At 40.1% G+C, this 23,638-nt stretch overlaps 2 non-coding genes across 2 annotated transcripts; one reads left to right on the forward strand and one right to left on the reverse strand.

The window, feature by feature from the left end:
- Positions 1–6,612: 6,612 nt before the first annotated feature.
- Positions 6,613–6,716, reverse strand: LOC130952165 (small nucleolar RNA R71). The gene has a single exon (XR_009074346.1). It is a non-coding gene; the product is annotated as a small nucleolar RNA R71 (small nucleolar RNA).
- Positions 6,717–20,413: 13,697 nt separating this feature from the next.
- LOC130952361 (small nucleolar RNA R71) lies at positions 20,414–20,517 on the forward strand. Its single transcript, XR_009074542.1, has one exon. It is a non-coding gene; the product is annotated as a small nucleolar RNA R71 (small nucleolar RNA).
- The last annotated feature ends 3,121 nt before the right edge of the window (positions 20,518–23,638 follow it).

Consider the following 23,638-nt stretch of genomic DNA (forward strand, 5'->3'; position numbering starts at 1 on the left):
ACTCAAACAAGAACACAAAATATTTTTGATTTTTATGATTTTATGAATTTTTTTGGATTTTTATTAATTTTTTTCGAAAATAAAGTTTAGAAAAACAAAAAATAAAAGAAAAATTTTGAAAAAGATTTTTGAAAAGAAAATTACCTAATCTGAGCAACAAGATGAACCGTCAGTTGTCCATACTCGAACAATCCCCGGCAACGGCGCCAAAAACTTGGTGGACGAAATTGTGATCCATGTTCTTTATATTTGTATGAAATCATTATTATGGCATCGGTTGTTTTCACAACTCCGTTCAACTAACCAGCAAGTGTACTGGGTCGTCCAAGTAATAAACCTTACGCGAGTAAGGGTCGATCCCACAGAGATTGTTGGTATGAAGCAAGCTATGGTCACCTTGTAAATCTCAGTTAGGCAGATTAAACCAATTGATTATGGATTTTCTAAAATAAATAATAAACAAAAAATAAAAAGGGATAGAATACTTATGCAGATTCATTGGTGGGAATTTCAGATAAGCGAATGGAGATACTGTATGCTCAAGGACGCCTGCTATCCTCCTGCTTCAACTCAATCCTTCTTACTCCTTTCCATGGCAAGCTGTATATAGGGGTTCACCGTTCGACGATGGCTACTTTCAATCCTCTCAGGAAAATGGTCCTCTGCAGCTGTCACTCGCATGGCTAATCGTCTGGAGGCATCACCTGGCCGAAGGCTACATCCCATCCTCGCAGTGAAAACTACGCTCACGCGCTCTGTCACAGCACGGCTAATCACTGGTTGGTTCCCGCGCCTACTGGAATAGAATCCCTTGATTCTTTTGCGTTTCTCATTAACGCCCAGCACTTGCGAGTCTGAAGCACGTCACAGTCATTCATTACCGGAATCCTACTCGGAATACCACAGACAAGGTTAGACTTTCCGGATTCCCAGGATCCTACTCGGAATACCACAGACAAGGTGAGACTTTCCGGATCCTCATAAATGCCGCCATCTATCTAGCTTATACCACGAAGATTCTGTTGGGGAATCTAAGAGATACACATTCAAGCTCGGTTGCATGTAGAACGTAGGTGGTTGTCAATCACGTGCGTTCATAAGTGAGAATGATAATGAGGGTCATATAATCATCACATTCATCATGTTCTTGGGTACGAATGAATATCTTGGAATAAGAATAAGAGAGATTTGAATAAAAGAAAATAGAATTGCATTAATACTTGAGGTACAGCAGAGCTCCACACCCTTAATCTATGGTATGCAGAAACTCCACCGTTGAAAATACATAAGTAAAAGGTTCAGGCATGGCCGAATCGCCAGCCACCCCATGGTCTAAGAACTATGCGTTTGAAGATGTCAAATACATTAGTTAAATGTTCTATTTATAATAAACTAGCTCCTAGGGTTTACATGAGTAAGTAATTGATGCATAAATCCACTTCCGGGGCCCACTTGGTGTATGTTTGGGCTGAGCTTGATCAATCCACGAGCTGAGGCTTCTCTTGGAGTTGAACTCCGAGTTATGACGTGTTTTGGGCGTTCAACTCCGGATCATGACGTTTTTCTGGCGTTTAACTCCAGATAGCAGCATGAACTTGGCGTTCAACGCCAAGTTACGTCGTCAATTTCCGAATAAAGTATGGACTATTATATATTGCTGGAAAGCCCTGAATGTCTACTTTCCAACGCCGTTGAGAGCGCGCCATTTGGAGTTCTGTAGCTCCAGAAAATCCATTTCGAGTGTAGGGAGGTCAGATTCCAACAGCATCAACAGTCCTTTTGTCAGCCTTTTTTAGAGTTTTGCTCAAGTCCCTCAATTTCAGTCAGAATTTACCTGAAATCACAGAAAAACACACAAACTCATAGTAAAGTCCAGAAATGTGAATTTAACATAAAAACTAATGAAAACATCCCTAAAAGTAGCTTGAACTTACTAAAAACTACCCAAAAACAATGCCAAAAAGCGTATAAATTATCCGCTCATCAAAGGACCAAGGATTGAAGGGGAAGGATTCACTTTTACATTCTAGCTTAGTTTAGTTCATACATACACATTAGGATTAGTTTAGAAGTAGCTTCTAGAGAGAGAAGCTCACACTTCTCTCTAGAATTAGGATTAGGTTTAGGTTAATCTCTCCTCTTAGATCTAGGTTTAATTCATGCTTTGATTTACTTTTCCTCTATCAATTCTTACTCCTCTACTCTCCTTCTCTCTAGTTTTGTATTTCAATTCTTGTAATTCTTCACTTTGTTGTGGATCTATTCTTATTCTCTTGTTTTCTTTTAATAATGCAATTTGAGGTAATTCATGATAATTGTGATTTCCTTGATTGTTGTTGTTAATTCTTTACATTCAATTGTTGTTAGAATTCATTCTTGTTGTGGTTTACTATACTTTTCTTTTGTACCTTCCAAGTGTTTGATGAAATGCTTGGAAGGATGTTAGAATAGAATTTTATGTTCTTGTCTTGGGAAGATAACTTAGGAGCTCTTGAGTTACTAATATCCAAGTGATTGATAGTTGATAGCCATTGACTCTAGCTATCATTAATTCAATTAGTGGGAACTAGGATTTATGGACTTGGATTGATATAACTCACTTGACTTTCCTTTGCTATTAGTTAGAGGATGACTTAGTGAGATTGATCCTTGCAACTATCATGATTGTGGTTAGTGATAATGATATAGGTCCTTGACCATCGAACTTTGCCAAGAGCGTTTTGTTAATAAAGTCTCATTTCCATTTACTTTTCATGTTTCTCATTCAAAACCCCAAAATAAACAACCAAGAACAAGAATACTACCCTGCAAGTCCTTTGAGAGACGACCTGAGGTTTAAATACTTCAGTTTATAGATTTTAGGGGTTTGTTACTTGTGACAAACAAATTTTTGTATTAAAGGATTATTGCTTGGTTTAGAGACTATACTTTACAACGAGATTTCATTAGTAAAATTCTAAACTGTCAAAAATCTACTCATCAAAATGGCGCCATTGTCGGGGATCTGCAATGGTGCTATGTTATTGGTTATTGTACATATGTGAATATTGTGAATAGGTCTTTTGCTTGTTTACTAGACTTTGTTAGTTTTATTTTGTCCTTTCATAATGAATTCTCACTTTGGCTATGAGTTTGGCTCTAAGTGTGTTGTAGGGAATGTGAACTTCAATGATAACATGTACCGAGGATGGAATCAACACAGATAGGAGGAGCCTCAAGGAATTGATCATGCCTATTGGCAACAACCTCTGGATACTTATAGGTATAATTTCCATCCTAATGCATGTCAATTCAATGGCTATGGTGACTCCTTTTGTGATACTCAACCACCACCATATGCCTATGAATCTTATCCTCAACATGAGGCACAATCATACTCACAAGCCCCTTTCCACCAAGTACCTTTATCTGACCCGTATCCATCATATGACCAATCACCCGTACCACATCCTTGTGATCACTATGAGCAAGAACCTTTAGAACCACCACAACCCTATCAAGATTACTACCAAGAACCATCTTAAAGTATATCTTATCCACAATTTTACCAAGAGGAACCACCTTCATACCATGAACTCTCTCTCCAAAATAATGAACCTTCTTATTCACCCCAAGCTCCAATAGACAATCCTCTCACCTTGTTACTGATGCCAAGGCATCTTAGGCTAGTTTCACTAGCATTTTTCTGTTAGTTTTAGTTGTTTTATGCATTTTCTTAAGCTTAAAGTACCCAAGAATGGTTAAATGAATAACAAAGCAATGAACCATCCAAACAGTATGATTTTGATGCAAATTTCATGAGTTTTTAGTTATATTACTTGAATGCTATGAATGAAAGATTTCTCATGAAATTTTGCAAGACTTTGATGCAGTTGTTTGGATGATTTCAGGGAAGAAGAGGCTAGGCAAGGAAGCAACAACATCAATAAAGGAAGCTTGAATATCACATGTGAAGTTTAAGTTCCAGTTTAAGCTTAAACTGGAGCTTAAACGCCAAAATCATGAAAGCTGAGGAAAGGGACGAAAGTGGCGTTTAACCTCCAGTTTAACCTTAAACTGGAAGTTAAACGCCAGAATTGAAAGCCACAGGGAGCCATTTCCACGTTTAAGCTCCAGTTTAACCTTAAACTGGAGCTTAAACGTGTTCGACCATTCTCCTCCAGGGTTGCGTTTTGCATTTCCACGTTTAAGCTCCAGTTTAAGCTTAAACTGGAGCTTAAACGTGTTCGACCTTTACCCTCCAGGATGGCTTTCCTCCATTCCCACGTTTAAGCTTCAGTTTAACCTTAAACTGAAGCTTAAACGTGTTCGACAAGTCCACACTCCAGGGTTGCCTTCTTCCATTTCCACGTTTAAGCTTCAGTTTAACCTTAAACTGAAGCTTAAACGTGTTCGACTTATGTCACCTCCAGGAGTGTCCAACGTTTAAGTTGCAGTTTAAGCTTAAACTGCAACTTAAACGCCACAATTTTAAAAGGTTTCTGGGCCAAGATATTGCAGTTTAAGTTAGCATTTGAGCACAAACATTAACTTAAACGTACTCTGGTATGAAACCCAATTGAATATCATGGTTTATGGGATTGGGCCTGAAGAATTGATGAGTCTGGAATTTCAATTTGTTGAGTCATGTGTCATTACTTGATTATCACTAAGTTGGCTCAATGAATGTTGCAGAATTGGATCAGCAGCCTCATCAGGATTATGGATCATAAACCCAAAGCAAAAGGAAATCAGGGAAAGGCCTCAAAGCCCAAGAAACACAACAGAAGCTCAATTTAGAAAGTGTATAAATAGGATAGAATTTAAGTTAGAGGACTTTTACACACTGAGAGGACTTTGGATCATTTTCTAGTTTTCATCTTTTGGAATTGAATTCAGAGCTATGACTCACTAAACCCCTTTCATTGGGTTAGGGAGCTCTATTGTAATTCAATGAATCAATAATAGTTTTTATCTTCTTCTTCAATCTTTTCTCTTGAATTGTTTTAGAAAGCTTCTCGATCTAATTCCATTGGTTAGTTGTCTTGGGAAAGAAACTATCCATAATTGGAATCCTTCGGAACCTTGAGAAAGGAATGGAGGATTCATGCTAGAGAAGCTTTCTCACAGTGAATTGGATTGGGGTTTGGATGGATATTGTGACATGTAATCCTACCAAATTGTGGTTCATGAAACTGTGTGGTATAATCAGTGATCGAGCATCATCTCTTCTTATGAACATTTAAACCAAGGGATTGGGAATTTGTTTGTTTTTAGAGAGAATTGGTGAGCCAAGGGATTGGGATCCAATCATATAAGATTGCCAAGCAAAATTCAATGAATGCATTGGTTGAGGAAGGGATAAAAATGTTTTGATTCGGAGATCTCAATATCTCCTGAAACCCAATGAATTCCCCATTTCTGATCTACCACTTTCTCTTTACATTCTGCAATTAAATTCATGCAATCACCCCAATCCCTTTTTAATTTCAGCAATTTAGCTTCTCGCTCTTTAATTCATGCAATTTAAGATTCCGCAATTCCAATTTCTTGCCATTTACGTTTCCCGCAAATTTTACATTCCGCAATTCTCATCGAAATCTTGATTCAGCTCAACTAGAACACACTTCTAATCCGAATTGCTCACTCAACCAATCCTTGTGGGATTCGACCTCACTCTATTGTGAGTTTTTACTTGACGATAACCGGTGCACTTGCCGGAAGGAATTTTTGCCGATCGTGTAATTTCCTAAAATCGTAGCATCAAGTTTATGGCGCCGTTGCCGGGGATTGGTTTTTGATTGACAATTCTCAAATTGGAAGTTAACTAGATTGAGCATTTTTCTTGTTTTGTTAATTCAGTTCAAGTTACTTGTTGAATTTTAATTTCTGCACTCTGTTACTTGCTTTCTTTCTTTCTGCCTTTAAATTCAAGCAACTAACTCACTGACCCACTAACTATTTGAATTAATTCCTCAACTGCTCTAACCATACTCTTCTATTAACCAAGAGTATTTCACTTGTTTGTTGCCTGTGCTGTGTTTTTGTATGACAGGTAGGAGAGGAGAGACATCAACTCCTCCATATACCGAACCAGAGAGGACCCTTCATAAACTTAGAAGGGAAGCAAGAGGGAAGAGAGTACTGAGAGAAGAAGAATCTGAAGGAGAATCTGAGGACAATTTTGAGGAAGCTCTAGATCTCAACATGGATAGAGAAGTTCACAACCATGAGAGGGCTGATGGAAAAAATGCCATTCCTGAGAGGAGGGTTCTTGGTTCATACATAAACCCAACCTCTGGGAATTGTGGTAGCAGCATTCAGAAACCACCCATTCAGGCCAACAATTTTGAACTCAAACCACAGCTAATATCACTGGTGGAGGATCATTGTTCATTTGGTGGGAGTGCTAATGAAGATCCAAACCAACATCTCACAAAATTCCTGAGAATTTGCGACACTGTGAAGTCCAATGGAGTCCAGGAAGATGCCTATAAACTGCTCTTGTTCCCATTTTCACTTAGGGACAAGGCAGCTAAGTGGCTGGAATCATTCCCAAGGGGGAGCCTAACCACCTGGGATGAGGTGGAAAGCAAGTTTCTGGCACGTTTCTACCCCCCACAAAAGGTCAATAGGCTTCGATCTGAGGTTCAGACTTTTAGACAACAAGATGGTGAAACTCTCTACGAGGCATGGGAGAGGTTCAAGGAGTTGACAAGGAAATGCCCACCAGACATGTTCCATGACTGGGTGCAATTGCATATTTTCTATGATGGACTTTCTTATGAATCAAGGAAGGCTGTAGACCATTCATCAGGAGGTTCATTGAACAGGAAAAAGACTGTGGAAGAAGCCATTGAAGTGATTGAGACAGTGGCTGAGAATGAGTACTACTATGCTTCAGAGAGACACAACACTAAGGGAGTTATGGAGCTGAACCATGTTGATACAATTCTAGCCCAAAACAAGGTGTTTGCCAAGCAACTAGCAGAGCTCACTAGGAAATTAGGAACAAATCAAGTGGCTGCAATACACACACAAGATCAAGAGGAGGTAAGCAATGAAGGAGGTGATTGGGAAGAGGCCAATTATGTGGGAAATCAACAAAGGCAACCATATGATCCACATTCCAACACTTACAACCCAGGCTGGAAAAACCACCCAAACTTTGGGTGGGGAAACCAGCAAACCCAACCACAAAACCACAAACCTTACAACCCCAACCAACATAACAATTCCACATATCAAAACTCCAACCAAAGATCATACCAAGCCACACAAAACACTTACTCCCAACCACCATATCATAGCCAAAATAATCAGCCTGCCCAACCTAATCCGAACCAACAATTTCAAGATCAATTAAACAGGATAGAAGGAATGCTTGCAAACATGGGTCAGGACATAAGTGAGTTGAAAAGCTTTAGGGATGATGTGAGATCCACCTTAAGGAACCATGGTGAAAAACTCAAGAGGATGGAGTCTCAAGTAGGAGAGCTATCTCAACAGGCCCGCAAGTCAACTGCAGTGTTCCCTAGTGACACAGAAAAGAATCCTAAAGGGGAACAAAAGGGAGTGAGATGGGAAGAATGCAAGGCCATCACCATATTGAAGGAAGTCTCAGAAGAAGAAGGAATCAGACCCTCAGAACAGGAGCCAGAAATCTTGAAGGAAGGTGTGAAAGAAGCTAAGCAGGAAAGTGAAACTGAGCAAGCCAAGGAACTGCAAAATAAAGGCATGCTGGAAACATACCAACCAAAAGCACCATTTCCTCAGAGGTTAGGAGGAGGTGAAAAAGGGAAAACATATTCAAGGTTTTTAGAGACATTTCAGTCTCTCCATATCAATATTCCCTTTCTTGAGAGTCTCCAGCAGATGCCTACACATATCAAGTATTTGAAGGAATTGCTGAGCAAGAAAAGAGTTTTGAAGGGAGGACAAACTGTAATAATGAACAAAGAATGCAGTGCCCTCATCAAGAAGGACATAGTCTCTAAGAAAACAGACCCAGGAAGTTTTCATATCCCCTGCATCATAGGGGAAACAAAAATTGACAGAGGATTCTGTGATCTAGGAGCTAGCATAAATGTGATGCCTCTGACTCTTATGAAGAGGCTACAACTGAATGAGGTGAGATCCACTGATGTACTCATACAACTGGCTGACAAAACTCAGAAGCAAGCTGAAGGGGTAGTTGAGAATGTGCTGGTGAAAGTGGGAAATTATTTCTTCCCCACAGACTTTATCATTTTGGACATGGAGGAAAGCTACCTACACCCTATCATTCTGGGAAGGCCATTTCTAGCCACTGCTAGAGCGCTCATAGATGTAGAACAAGGAGAGCTAATTTTGAGAATACATGATGAACAGCTCATTTTCCATGTTTTCAAACCTGCATCTGACCCTGAACCAGAACCTGAAAAGCCTAAGGATAATAGTAGCCATCTGTGTTTGGAAGAAGGCAATCCAGCAGCTGAAACTCTGAAACAGTCCTTGGAAGGCAAACAAGAATTGCAAGAGTTAAAGCCACAAGCATCAATAGAAACAGATCAGAAAGATCCTCCTGGCATAAGGGTCAATGAAGAAATCCTGAAGAGAGAGGGAAGAATTGTAAAGAAATTGCCAAGAGGGTGGAGAAACAAGAAAATTCCCACTGAAGGTTTCTCTCCGGGAGATAAAGTGATATCAAGTCATTATCTGCCAATCCCACCTGGCCTCAAAACCATTCCTTCCCAGCTCCCTCAAGTGTTCACAATCAGGAAAGTTCTTTCTATGGAACATTTGGAAATCATGAAGGAATCAAATGGGGACGTTTTCATAGTGAGGGGAGAGGACATCAAGCACTACAATCCACCCTAACAAGGGACAACCGTCAAGCTAGTGACGTTAAAGAAGCGCTTCATGGGAGGCAACCCATGTTTTAGTATCCTTACTCTTTATTGTTTTGCTTTGCATCTAATAAAGCATGGTTTTTTATGCATGAACTTGAATCCTCAGGACAACTGTTGATAAGGTGCACTAAACATTGCATGTAAAATACAATTGGTCTCTAAGTTTGGTGTGCCTGAAGGCACCCCAAATCTTATTCAAATTGTATTCAATCTTTCATTCAAAGTGCACAACCATACATTAAGTTTGGTGTTCCTCTTTGAACACGGTTAATGAAAAGCAAGAAGTTCCTCTGGATTTAGAAATTCATGACAAGTATACCATTTGCATGTTTTAATACTTTGATTTCAATTACTTTAGGTAGTAAAATTGTTTAGGATCAAAGAATCAAAGTGACTATGATTTATTAGAATTATGCACACTCATTAAGGGCAACCAACATGGATTTCATGTCATCAGGAGACATTACCAAACACTAAGTTTGGTGTCCAGTAATAAGTGTGCATACATACAAGGGTCACGGCTATAAGCTCATGAAGTCAATCACTGATTTACAACTCAAAAAGAAGGAGAAACATGTGCAAATACTATTCATTATTCACATGGACCGAAAAAAAAATGATAGCAAAGTTGTTTGTTTGTGCAGGTACAAAAGGAAAGATAAGAATGGATGAAAAAGACAAAGGGGAAGGTACGGTGCTTGGTCAAAAAGGGAGTTCACGAGTCTCTGAAACTAACACATGGGAAAAGGAAGTTCTGCATGAAAAGATAGCTACATGTACAACTTAATGCACCCAGAATACTTCCAAGAAAGTGAAAAGCAATTCGTCTTTCTCCCGAATTCATATATTTACCATCAAGCCATCCTTCACAAATCACCCTAGCCGTCCATTTTTTCTCACTTGCATGCACTATAAAGAACCACTTGGGGAACGAGTTCCACACCACCAAATCTCCTTCTTGCACATATTCTTTCATCATAGCATAACTACCTCTTGCCGAAAATAACCTCACCACACTTCTAACAACATTTTCGTACTTTACCTTGTCAACATTAGCTTGTCACTTGCCAAAACTAAAGAACCAATGGCAGCCTCATCTAGCCACAAAAGAAGAAAAGGCAAGCAGCCAATGGAGGAGGAAAGGGAATTTGATGCATGGAAATACAAATCAGTTTTCCATGAGATTCAGGCTGAATGGATGAGACCTAAAAAGATACTAGCTGAGATTCCCTTTGACCTTGGAAAGGAGGAGTTCCCAAGTGTTTGGGAGAAGATCAAAAAGAGGAAGTGGGAGCTCCTGACTAAGCCAATCACTAAAATCAACATCAACCTGGTGAAGGAGTTTTATGCAAATGCAGTGAGGGAGGATCCAACCGAGGAACCTACATACAAAAGCTATGTGAGAGGGGTGGAAGTTGACTTCAGCCCCAAGGCAATCATGAAAACTCTTGGCCTGAAAAACATACGTTTCAGCCAAGCAAGTTATGAGGATAGGATGCTAGAAGAACCTGACTATCAGACTATTGCTGAAGACCTTTGTGCCATCAGAGCTGAATGGGTGAGAAAAACAAAAGGGGCTCCAAGAGTCTTGAGAAGGGGAGACCTAACACCTGAAGCTAAAGGGTGGTATGCAATAGTTAGGAGATCCATCCTACCCACTGCAAACTCTTCAGAAATAACCCCTAAAAGAGCCGTCTTGCTACATTGCATTATGGTGGGAGGAGAGATCAAAGTTCATAAACTCATTGCTGAACAGATACAAGAGTTTAGTGAGAAAAGTGAAGCTGACTCCTGGCTCCACTTCCCTAGCACCATCATCAGACTATGCATCGAGGCCCAAGTACCACTTGAAGATGCAAGACCTAATTGGCTACATCCTGGAATGGCCATGACTGCTCACAGAATGACTCTTGGCCCAATTGCTCCAAGACATACAAAAAGAAGAAATGAAGAAGGGCAACAAGAAGAAGCAGAGCAAGAAGCAGAGCAAGAAACAGAGCAAGAAGCAGAGCAAGAAGAGCAAGGAAATCCAGAAAGAAGGCAACAAGTTCCCAGAGACCCCATGGATATGAGCAGAATGCAGGAAATCATAGAAGGAATGTCTCAACAATACATGAGGTCTCAAGAGAGGCAAGAGGACTTTCACCTAAAAATGATGGACATGCAAAGGAACTTTGAATCAAGATTCCTAGATCTGCAAAGGGAATAGAATTTACAATTACAGGAATCCCTCAGCCACATATGCCAACACCAAGATGACAATATCTTGGCAATCAAGGAAGCCACCACTTTGCAGAATGCAAGATATGCAGTTCAAGCTGATTACAACATCAGTTCTCAAATCAAGCTTAACTACATAGGGGAACATCTACACAAGATGGACCCAGCATTCCCAGCTTTTGATGAGTATTTCAAGGGGAGGCAAGAAGGAGAAATGAACAAGGCAGTGATCCTCGAAAAAAGAGTGGAAGAAACAATGAAAAAAGCTGGATTCTGGACAAAGCTCATAAGAAAAGACAAAGGAAGTACAAGTGGTCAAAGAGAGACAAGAAGCAAGAAGAAACAGGACCCCAAGAATCAAGAGGAACCAGGCAACAAATGAGAGGTGGTCTTGTTCCTTAATAATCAAATAATAGTTTGTGAATTGTCTTTATGAGCTTTCTTTCATTTTGAGTCATTTAAGTTTTATGTGAAATTTCTAGTATGTTTGTCTGTTTACTGCTTTGAATAAAGTGAATGCCTAGATGTTTGGATATAACTTCACCTTCTTAAACAAATGCTTGCCATGCTTGTTCTGTTTCCAAAAATAAAAGAAAAGTTTGAACAAAAGTAACTTGGCTCAATTAGTGACAAATCAAGTAGAATTAAGTGGTGGTATGCATGCTTGATTATTTAGTCAGATCACTGGAAATTGAGTGTAGAATTATCATTTTTGTGTAGAAGTTTGAATACTGTCTATGGATCTTGATGAATAAATGTCTTTGGCCATGAAAAAGAAAGAAAAAGAAGAAGAAAAAGCCACTGAAAAAGGGCAACCAAAAAGCAAAAAAATTGAGAAAATAAGCTAGGCACCAATGGTTTGAACTTCTGAGACAAATGCCTGTGGTGTTTATGTATTAAGGATATGCTTGGATGAATAGGTTCTGAGGAGTGTTTCAACACTTGGTAACTTGGGTTAACTAACCCGGGATTATCAACCAAAAGTCCATTATCAAGAGCAACCTAAATACAAAACATTTAGTCACACAAAGAGGTGCTGGGCACCAATGTCTCAAGAAGAAATGTGAACTAAAATGCCTGTAGTGGATATGTGTAGTGCACTGATAAGAAAAAGAAAATGCCAAAGGCTTGTGCAACACATGACACTGAGCAAACAAGGAGCAAAGAAGCTCTAAGAAAAAGAAAAACAAAGAAGGGAAAAGTGCCAAGGACATAAGAATAACAAGAGGCCATAGCAGTGTTTGATGGATGCAATGAAAAAGTGATAATCTTACCTGATAAGAATGAAAAAGTGATGCTGCAACTTTCTGCATAAAACCCTTCTGATGAACTTCAAATGCTTGCTAATATAGCCAATGTAATTGCTTTCTGTTTCATACTTTCTTCTCAAATAACTCAGGACTTGCTTAGGGACAAACAAGTATTAAGTTTGGTGTTGTGATGCCAAGGCATCTTAGGCTAGTTTCACTAGCATTTTTCTGTTAGTTTTAGTTGTTTTATGCATTTTCTTGAGCTTAAAGTAACCAAGAATGGTTAAATGAATAACAAAGCAATGAACCATCCAAACAGTATGATTTTGATGCAAATTTCATGAGTTTTTAGTTATATTACTTGAATGCTATGAATGAAAGATTTCTCATGAAATTTTGCAAGACTTTGATGCAGTTGTTTGGATGATTTCAGGGAAGAAGAGGCTAGGCAAGGAAGCAACAAAATCAATAAAGGAAGCTTGAATATCACATGTGAAGTTTAAGTTCCAGTTTAAGCTTAAACTAGAGCTTAAACGCCAAAATCATGAAAGCTGAGGAAAGGGATGAAAGTGGCGTTTAACCTCCAGTTTAACCTTAAACTGGAAGTTAAACGCCAGAATTGAAAGCCACAGGGAGCCATTTCCACGTTTAAGCTCCAGTTTAACCTTAAGCTGGAGCTTAAACGTGTTCGACCATTCTCCTACAGGGTTGCGTTTTGCATTTCCACGTTTAAGCTCCAGTTTAAGCTTAAACTGGAGCTTAAACGTGTTCGACCTTTACCCTCCAGGATGGCTTTCCTCCATTCCCACGTTTAAGCTTCAGTTTAACCTTAAACTGAAGCTTAAACGTGTTCGACAAGTCCACACTCCAGGGTTGCCTTCTTCCATTTCCACGTTTAAGCTTCAGTTTAACCTTAAACTGAAGCTTAAACGTGTTCGACTTATGTCACCTCCAGGAGTGTCCAACGTTTAAGTTGCAGTTTAAGCTTAAACTGCAACTTAAACGCCACAATTTTAAAAGGTTTCTGGGCCAAGATATTGCAGTTTAAGTTAGCATTTGAGCACAAACATTAACTTAAACGTACTCTGGTATGAAACCCAATTGAATATCATGGTTTATGGGATTGGGCCTGAAGAATTGATGAGTCTGGAATTTCAATTTGTTGAGTCATGTGTCATTACTTGATTATCACTAAGTTGGCTCAATGAATGTTGCAGAATTGGATCAGCAGCCTCATCATGATTATGGATCATAAACCCAAAGCAAAAGGAAATCAGGGAAAGGCCTCAAAGCCCAAGAAACACAACAGAAGCTCAATTTAGAAAGTGTATAAATAGGATAGAATTTAAGTTAGAGGACTTTTACACACTGAGAGGACTTTGGATCATTTTCTAGTTTTCATCTTTTGGAATTGAATTCAGAGCTATGACTCACTAAACCCCTTTCATTGGGTTAGGGAGCTCTATTGTAATTCAATGAATCAATAGTAGTTTTTATCTTCTTCTTCAATCTTTTCTCTTGAATTTTGTTAGAAAGCTTCTCGATCTAATTCCATTAGTTAGTTGTCTTGGGAAAGAAACTATCCATAATTGGAATCCTTCGGAACCTTGGGAAAGGAATGGAGGATTCATGCTAGAGAAGCTTTCTCACAGTGAATTGGATTGGGGTTTGGATGGATATTGTGACATGTAATCCTACCAAATTGTGGTTCATGAAACTGTGTGGTATAATCAGTCATCGAGCATCATCTCTTCTTATGAACATTGGTGCACGAAATTGTGATCACTACTTTTACACAGAACAATCCCCGGTAATGGCTCCAAAGACTTGGTGCTCAATACCATGGCATAAACACAACTTCGCACAACTAACCAGCAAGTGCACTGGGTCATCCAAGTAATAAACCTTACGCGAGTAAGGGTCGATCCCACGGAGATTGTTGGTATGAAGCAAGCTATGGTCACCTTGTAAATCTCAGTCAGGCAGACTCAAATGGGTATAGTGATAAACGAATAAAGCATAAAGATAAAGATAGAGATACTTATGTATATCATTGGTGAGAGCTTCAGATAAGTGAATGAAGATGCCTTCCCTTCCGTCTCTCTGCTTTCCTACTGTTTTCATCCAATCCTTCTTACTCCTTTCCATGGCAAGCTTATGCAAGGGTTTCACCGTTGTCAGTGGCTACCTCCCATCCTCTCAGTGAAAACGTCGCCTATGCTCTGTCACAGCATGGGTAATCAGCTGTCGGTTCTCGGTCAGGCCGGAATAAAATCCATCGATCCTTTTGCGTCTATCACTAACGCCCCGCCTGCTAGGAGTTTGAAGCACGTCACAGTCATTCAATCATTGAATCCTACTCAGAATACCACAGACAAGGTTAGACCTTCCGGATTCTCTTGAATGCCGCCATCAGTTCTCGCCTATACCACGAAGACTCTGATCTCACGGAATGGCTGGCTCGTTTGTCAGGCGAGCACTCGGTTGTCAGGCGATCAACCATGCATCGTGTATCAGGAATCCAAGAGATATTCACTAAGCCTCGTATGCTTGTAGAACAAGTGTGGTTGTTAGTCACTTTGTTCATAAGTGAGAATGATGATGAGTGTCACGGATCATCACATTCATCATGTTGAAGAACAAGTGATATCTTGGACAAAGAACAAGCGGAATTGAATAGAAGAACAATAGTAATTGCATTAATACTCGAGGTACAGCAGAGCTCCACACCTTAATCTATGGTGTGTAGAAACTCCACCGTTGAAAATACATAAGAACAAGGTCTAGGCATGACCGAATGGCCAGCCTCCCAAAGTGAGTTCAATCATAAAAACATGATCAAAAGCTCTCTAATACAATAGTAAAAGGTCCTATATATAGAGAACTAGTAGCCTAAGGTGTACATAGATGAGTAAATGACATAAAAATCCACTTCCGGGCCCACTTGGTGTGTGCTTGGGCTGAGCAAATGAAGCATTTTCGTGTAGAGACTCCTCTTGGAGTTAAACGCCAGCTTTGGTGCCAGTTTGGGCGTTTAACTCCCATTTAGGTGCCAGTTCCGGCGTTTAACGCTGGAATTTCTGTAGGTGACTTTGAACGCCGGTTTGGGCCATCAAATCTTGGGCAAAGTATGGACTATCATATATTGCTGGAAAGCCCAGGATGTCTACTTTCCAACGCCGTTGAGAGCGCGCCAATTGGGCTTTTGTAGCTCCAGAAAATCCACTTCGAGTGCAGGGAGGTCAGAATCCAACAGCATCTGCAGTCCTTTTCAGTCTCTGGATCAGATTTTTGCTCAGATCCCTCAATTTCAGCCAGAAAATACCTGAAATCACAGAAAAACACACAAACTCATAGTAAAGTCCAGAAAAGTGAATTTTAACTAAAAACTAATAAAAATATAATAAAAACTAACTAGAAGATACTAAAAACATACTAAAAATAATGCCAAAAAGGGTACAAATTATCCGCTCATCACAACACCAAACTTAAATTGTTGCTTGTCCCCAAGCAACTGAAGATCAAATAGGATAAAAAGAAGAGAATATGCAATGAACTCCAAAAACATCTATGAAGATCAGTATTAATTAGATGAGCGGGGCTTTTAGCTTTTTGCCTCTGAATAGTTTTGGCATCTCACTCTATCCTTTGGAACTCAGAATGATTGGCTTCTTTAGGAACTCAGAATCCAGATAGTGTTATTAATTCTCCTAGTTAAGTATGATGATTCTTGAACACAGCTACTTATTGAGTCTTGGCTGTGGCCCAAAGCACTCTGTCTTCCAGTATTACCACCGGATACATACATGCCACAGACACATAATTGGGTGAACCTTTTCAGATTGTGACTCAGCTTTGCTAAAGTCCCCAATTAGAGGTGTCCAGGGTTCTTAAGCACACTCTTATTGCCTTGGATCACAACTTTATTTCTTTCTTTTTCTTTCTTCTTTTTTTTCGGTTTTTTTTTTCGCCTCTTTTTTTTTCGTTTTTCTTTTTTTTTTTGTATTCACTGCTTTTTCTTGCTTCAAGAATCATTTTTATGATTTTTCAGATCCTCAGTAACATGTCTCCTTTTTCATCATTCTTTCAAGAGCCAACATTCATGAACCACAAATTCAAAAGACATATGCACTGTTCAAGCATACATTCATAGAACAAAAGTGTTGCCACCACATCAAAATAATTAAACTGTTATACAATTCAAAATTCATGCAATTCTTTTCTTTTTCAATTAAGAACAGTTCTTAAGGAAGGTGATGGATTCATAGGACATTCATAACTTTAAGGCATAGACACTAAGACACTAATGATCATAAGACACAAACATAGATAAACATAAAGCATAATTTTCGAAAAACAGAAAATTAAAGGACAATGAGATTAAAGAACGGGTCCACCTTAGTGATGGCGGCTTGTTCTTCCTCTTGAAGGTCTTATGGAGTGCTTGAGCTCCTCAATGTCTCTTCCTTGTCTTTGTTGCTCCTCTCTCATGATTCTTTGATCTTCTCTAATTTCATGGAGGAGAATGGAGTGTTCTTGGTGCTCCACCCTTAGTTGTCCCATGTTGGAACTCAATTCTCCTAGGGAGGTGTTAATTTGCTCCTAATAGTCTTGTGGAGGAAAGTGCATCCCTTGAGGTATCTCAGGGATCTCATGATGAGAGGGGTCTCTTGTTTGCTCCATCCTTTTCTTGGTGATGGGCTTGTCCTCATCAATGGGGATATCTCCTTCTATGTCAACTCCAACTGAATAACAGAGGTGACAAATGAGATGAGGAAAGGCTAACCTTGCCAAGGTGGAAGACTTGTCTGCCACTTTATAGAGTTCTTGGGCTATAACCTCATGAACTTCCACTTCTTCTCCAATCATGATGCTATGAATCATGATGGCCCAGTCTAGAGTAACTTCGGACCGGTTGCTAGTGGGTATGATTGAGCGTTGGATAAACTCCAACCATCCTCTAGCCACGGGCTTGAGGTCATGCCTTCTCAATTGAACTGGCTTCCCTATTGAATCTCTCTTCCATTGTGCGCCCTCTTTACATATGACTGTGAGGACTTGGTCCAACCTTTGATCAAAGTTGACCCTTCTAGTGTAAGGATGTTCATCTCCTTGCATCATGGGCAAGTTGAATGCTAACCTTACATTTTTCGGACTAAAATCCAAGTATTTCCCCCGAACCATAGTAAGATAATTCTTTGGATCCGGGTTCACACTTTGATCATGGTTCTTGGTGATCCATGCATTGGCATAGAACTCTTGAACCATCAAGATTCCGACTTGTTGAATGGGGTTGGTAAGCACTTCCCAACCTCTTCTTCGGGTCTCATGGCGGATCTCCGGATATTCACCCTTTTTGAGTGAAAAGGGGACCTCGGGGATCACTTTCTTCAAGGCCACAACTTCATAGAAGTGGTCTTGATGCACCCTTGAGATGAATCTATCCATCTCCCATGACTCGGAGGTGGAAGCTTTTGCCTTCCCTTTCCTCTTTCTAGAGGTTTCTCCGGCCTTGGATGCCATAAATGGTTATGGAAAAACGAAAAAGCAATGCTTTTACCACACCAAACTTAAAAGGTTTGCTCGTCCTCGAGCAAAAGAAGAAATGAGGAAGAAGGGAGTGGCTTAGTGTTCGGCCAAAGAGGGGGAGAAGTGGTGTTTAGGTTGTGTGAAAATGAAGGGGTGTAGAAGGGTTTATATAGGAGAGGGGGGAGATGGGGTTCGGCCATTTATGGGTGGGTTTGGGAGGGAAAGTGGTTTGAATTTGAAGGGTGAGGTAGGTGGGGTTTTATGAAGGATGGATGTGAGTGGTGAAGAGAAAGATGGGATTTGATAGGTGAAGGGTTTTTGGGGAAGAGGTATTGAGGTGATTGGTGAATGGGTGAAGAAGATAGAGAGAGTGGTGGGGTTGGTGGGGATCCTGTGGGGTCCACAGATCCTGAGGTGTCAAGGAAAAGTCATCCCTGCACCAAATGGCATTCAAAATCACGTTTTGAGCCATTTCTGGCGTTAAACGCCGGGCTGGTGCCCATTCCTGGCGTTTAACGCCAGGTTCTTGCCCTTTTCTGGCGTTTAACGCCAGTCTGGTGCCCCTTTCTGGCGTTAAACGCCCAGAATGGTGCCAGACAGGGCGTTAAACGCCCAACTGCTAACCTCACTGGCGTTTAAACGCCAGTGGGTTCTTCCTCCAGGGTGTGCTGTTTTTCTTCCTGTTTTTCATTCTGTTTTTGCTTTTTCAATTGATTTTGTGACTTCTTATGATCATCAACCTACAAAATAAAATAAAATAGCAAAAGAAAATAGATAAAATAAACATTGGGTTGCCTCCCAACAAGCGCTTCTTTAATGTCAGTAGCTTGACAGAGGGCTCTCATGGAGCCTCACAGATACTCAGAGCAATGTTGGAACCTCCCAACACCAAACTTAGAGTTTGAATGTGGGGGTTCAACACCAAACTTAGAGTTTGGTTGTGGCCTCCCAACACCAAACTTAGAGTTTGACTGTGGGGGCTCTGCTTGTCTCTGATTTGAGAGAAGCTCTTCATGCTTCCTCTCCATGGTGACAGAGGGATATCCTTGAGCCTTAAACACAAAGGATTCTTCATTCACTTGAATGATCAGTTCACCTCCATCAACATCAATCACAGCCTTTGCTGTGGCTAGGAAGGGTCTGCCAAGGATGATGTTTTCATCCATGCACTTCCCAGTTTCTAGGACTATGAAATCAGTAGGGATGTAATGGTCTTCAATCTTAACCAAAACATTCTCTACAAGTCCATAAGCTTGTTTTCTTGAGTTGTCTGCCATCTCTAGTGAGATTCTTGCAGCTTGTACCTCAAAGATCCCTAGCTTCTCCATTACAGAGAGAGGCATGAGGTTTACACTTGACCCTAAGTCACACAGAGCCTTCTTGAAGGTCATGGTGCCTATGGTACAAGGTATTGAAAACTTCCCAGGATCGTGTCTCTTTTGAGGTAATTTCTGCCTAGACAAGTCATCCAGTTCTTTGGTGAGCAAAGGGGGTTCATCCTCCCAAGTCTCATTTCCAAACAACTTGTCATTTAGCTTCATGATTGCTCCAAGGTATTTAGCAACTTGCTCTTCAGTGACATACTCATCCTCTACAGAGGAAGATTACTCATCAGAGCTCATGAATGGCAGAAGTAAGTCCAATGGAATCTCTATGGTCTCATTTTGAGCCTCAGATTCCCATGGTTCCTCATTAGGGAACTCTGTGGAGGCTAGTGCACGCCCATTGAGGACTTCCTCAGTGGCGTCCACTTCCTCTCCTTCCTCTCCAAATTCGGCCATGTTGATGACCTTGCACTCTCCTTTTGGATTTTCTTCTGTATTGCTTGGAAGAGTACTTGGAGGGAGTTCAGTAACTTTCTTGCTCAGCTGTCCCACTTGTGCCTCCAAATTCCTAATGGAGGACCTTGTTTCAGTCATGAAACTTTGAGTGGTTTTGATTAGATCAGAGACCATGGTTGCTAAGTCAGAGGGGTTCTGCTTAGAATTCTCTGTCTGTTGCTGAGAAGAGGATGGAAAAGGCTTGCTATTGCTAAACCTGTTTCTTCCACCATTATTGTTATTGAAACCTTGTTGAGGTCTCTCTTGATTCTTCCATGAGAAATTTGGGTGATTTCTCCATGAAGAATTATAGGTGTTTCCATAGGGTTCTCCTAGGTAATTCACCTCTTCCATTGAAGGGTTCTCAGGATCATAGGCTTCTTCTTCAGATGAAGCATCCTTAGTACTGCTTGGTGCATTTTGCATTCCAGACAGACTTTGAGAAATCAAATTGACTTGTTGAGTCAATATCTTGTTCTGAGCCAAAATGGCATTCAGAGTATCAATCTCAAGAACTCCTTTCTTCTGATTTGTCCCATTGTTCACAGGATTCCTTTCAGAAGTGTACATGAATTGGTTATTTGCAACCATTTCAATGAGCTCTTGAGCCTCTGTGGGCGTCTTCTTCAGATGAAGAGATCCTCCAGCAGAGCTATCCAAAGACATTTTGGATAGTTTAGAGAGACCATCATAGAAAATACCTATGATGCTCCATTCAGAAAGCATGTCAGATGGACATTTTCTGATCAATTGTTTGTATCTTTCCCAAGCTTCATAGAGGGATTCTCCATCCTTCTGTCTGAAGGTTTGGACTTCCACTCTAAGCTTACTCAATTTTTGAGGTGGAAAGAACTTTGCCAAGAAGGCATTGACTAGCTTTTCCCAAGAGTCCAGGCTTTCTTTAGGTTGAGAGTCCAACCATATTCTAGCTCTGTCTCTTACAGCAAAAGGGAATAGCATAAGTCTGTAGACCTCAGGGTCTACCCCATTGGTCTTGACAGTGTCACAGATTTGCAAGAATTCAGCTAAGAACTGATGAGGATCTTCCAATGGAAGTCCATGGAACTTGCAATTCTGTTGCATTAGAGAACTAATTGAGGCTTAAGCTCAAAGTTGTTTGCTCTAATGGCAGGGATAGAGATGCTTCTCCCATAGAAGTCGGGAGTATGTGCAGTAAAGTCACCCAGCACCTTCCTTGCATTGTTGGCATTGTTGTTATTTTCGGCTGCCATGGTTTCTTCTTCCTTGAAGAATTCGGTCAGGTCCTCAGCAGAGAGTTGTGCCTTAGCTTCTCTTAGCTTCGCTTCAAGGTCCTTTCAGGTTCAGGGTCAGCTTCAACAAGAATGCCTTTGTCTTTGTTCCTGCTCATATGAAAGAGAAGAGAACAAGAAAATATGGAATCCTCTATGTCACAGTATAGAGATTCCTTGAGGTGTCAGAGGAAAAGAAAATTAGAAGGAAGAGGTAGAAGAATTCGAACTTGATTAGATAGAGTTCGAATTGTGCATTAAGAAGGAGTTATACTCCATAAATAGAAGGATGTGAGAAGAGGGGAAGAGAGTTTTCGAAAATTAAGTAAAAGATTTTGAAAACATTTTGAAAAACACTAATTGATTTTCGAAAACAAAAGTGGGAAAGAAGTAAAGTGATTTTTGAAAAAGATTTTGAAATTAGAAATTAAAAAGATTTGATTGAAAACTTATTTTGAAAAAGATGTGATTAAAAAGATATGATTGAAAAGTTATGCTTTTTTTAAAAAAAAGATGTGATTGAAAAGATATGATTTAAAAGCAATTTTAAAAAGATTTGATTTTAAAAATTAATGACTTGCCTAACAAGAAAAGATATGATTCAAACATTAAACCTTCCTCAACAGAAAAGGCAACATACTTGAAATGTTCAATCAAATCATTAATTGTTAGTAAGTATCTTTAAAAAAAGAAAGAAATTGATTTTGAAAACATTTGATTGAAAAGATTCGATTTGAAAAAGATTTGATTTTGAAAAACTTTGAAAACTTGAAAAAAATTGATTTTGAAAACAAAATCCTCCCCCTTGTGCCATCCTGGCGTTAAACGCCCAGAATGGTATCCATTCTGGCGTTTAACGCCCAAAATGCTACCTTTTTGGGCGTTAAACTCCCAACCAGGTACCCTGGCTGGCGTTTAAACGCCAGTCTGTCCTTCTTCACTGGGCGTTTTGAACGCCCAGTTTTTCTGTGTAATTCCTCTGCTGCATGTTCTGAATCTTCAGTCCCCTGTACTATTGACTTGAAAATAGAACCAAGATCAAATAAACAAGGCATGCAAAACACCAAACTTAAGATTAGACACTAGACTCAAACAGAAACATAAAATATTTTTGGTTTTTATGATTTTGAAAAATTTTTTTTGTGCTTTTTTTTTCGAAAATTATGTGAAAAATAGAAAATAAAGGTTTCAGAATTCTCAATTTGAATTTCCAGGAATCATTGCAATGCTAGTCTAAGACTCCGGTCCAGGAATTAGACATGGCTTCACAGCCAGCCAAGCTTTCAAAGAAAGCTTCGGTCCAAAACACTAGACATGGCCAATGGCCAGCCAAGCCTTAGCAGATCATTGCTCCAATAGCAAGATTGATGGAAATCAACAAGCTATTGTGATGATCAGTTGAAACCTCGGTCCAATGAGATTAGACATGGCTTCTCAGCCAGCCAGATTTCAACAAATCATCATGAAACTCTAGAATTCATCTTCAAGAATTTCGAAAAAAAAAATACCTAATCTAAGCAACAAGATGAACCGTCAGTTGTCCATACACAAGAACAATCCCCGGCAACGGCGCCAAAAACATGGTGCACGAAATTGTGATCACTACTTTTACACAGAACAATCCCCGGTAATGGCTCCAAAGACTTGGTGCTCAATACCATGGCATAAACACAACTTCGCACAACTAACCAGCAAGTGCACTGGGTCGTCCAAGTAATAAACCTTACGCGAGTAAGGGTCGATCCCACGGAGATTGTTGGTATGAAGCAAGCTATGGTCACCTTGTAAATCTCAGTCAGGCAGACTCAAATGGGTATAGTGATAAACGAATAAAGCATAAAGATAAAGATAGAGATACTTATGTATATCATTGGTGAGAGCTTCAGATAAGCGAATGAAGATGCCTTCCCTTCCGTCTCTCTGCTTTCCTACTGTTTTCATCAAATCCTTCTTACTCCTTTCCATGGCAAACTTATGCAAGGGTTTCACCATTGTCAGTGGCTACCTCCCATCCTCTCAGTGAAAACGTCGCCTATGCTCTGTCACAGCATGGGTAATCAGCTGTCGGTTCTCGGTCAGGCCGGAATAAAATCCATCGATCCTTTTGCGTCTGTCACTAACGCCCCGCCTGCTAGGAGTTTGAAGCACGTCACAGTCATTCAATCATTGAATCCTACTCAGAATACCACAGACAAGGTTAGACCTTCCGGATTCTCTTGAATGCCGCCATCAGTTCTCGCCTATACCACGAAGACTCTGATCTCACGGAATGGCTGGCTCGTTTGTCAGGCGAGCACTCGGTTGTCAGGCGATCAACCATGCATCGTGTATCAGGAATCCAAGAGATATTCACTAAGCCTCGTATGCTTGTAGAACAAGAGTGGTTGTCAGTCACTTTGTTCATAAGTGAGAATGATGATGAGTGTCACGGATCATCACATTCATCATGTTGAAGAACAAGTGATATCTTGGACAAAGAACAAGCGGAATTGAATAGAAGAACAATAGTAATTGCATTAATACTCGAGGTACATCAGAGCTCCACACCTTAATCTATGGTGTGTAGAAACTCCACCGTTGAAAATACATAAGAACAAGGTCTAGGCATGGCCGAATGGCCAGCCTCCCAAAGTGAGTTCAATCATAAAAACATGATCAAAAGCTCTCTAATACAATAGTAAAAGGTCCTATATATAGAG

The sequence above is a fragment of the Arachis stenosperma genome, chromosome 9 (genome assembly GCF_014773155.1).
Source record: "Arachis stenosperma cultivar V10309 chromosome 9, arast.V10309.gnm1.PFL2, whole genome shotgun sequence".
NCBI classification, from domain to species: Eukaryota; Viridiplantae; Streptophyta; class Magnoliopsida; order Fabales; family Fabaceae; genus Arachis; species Arachis stenosperma.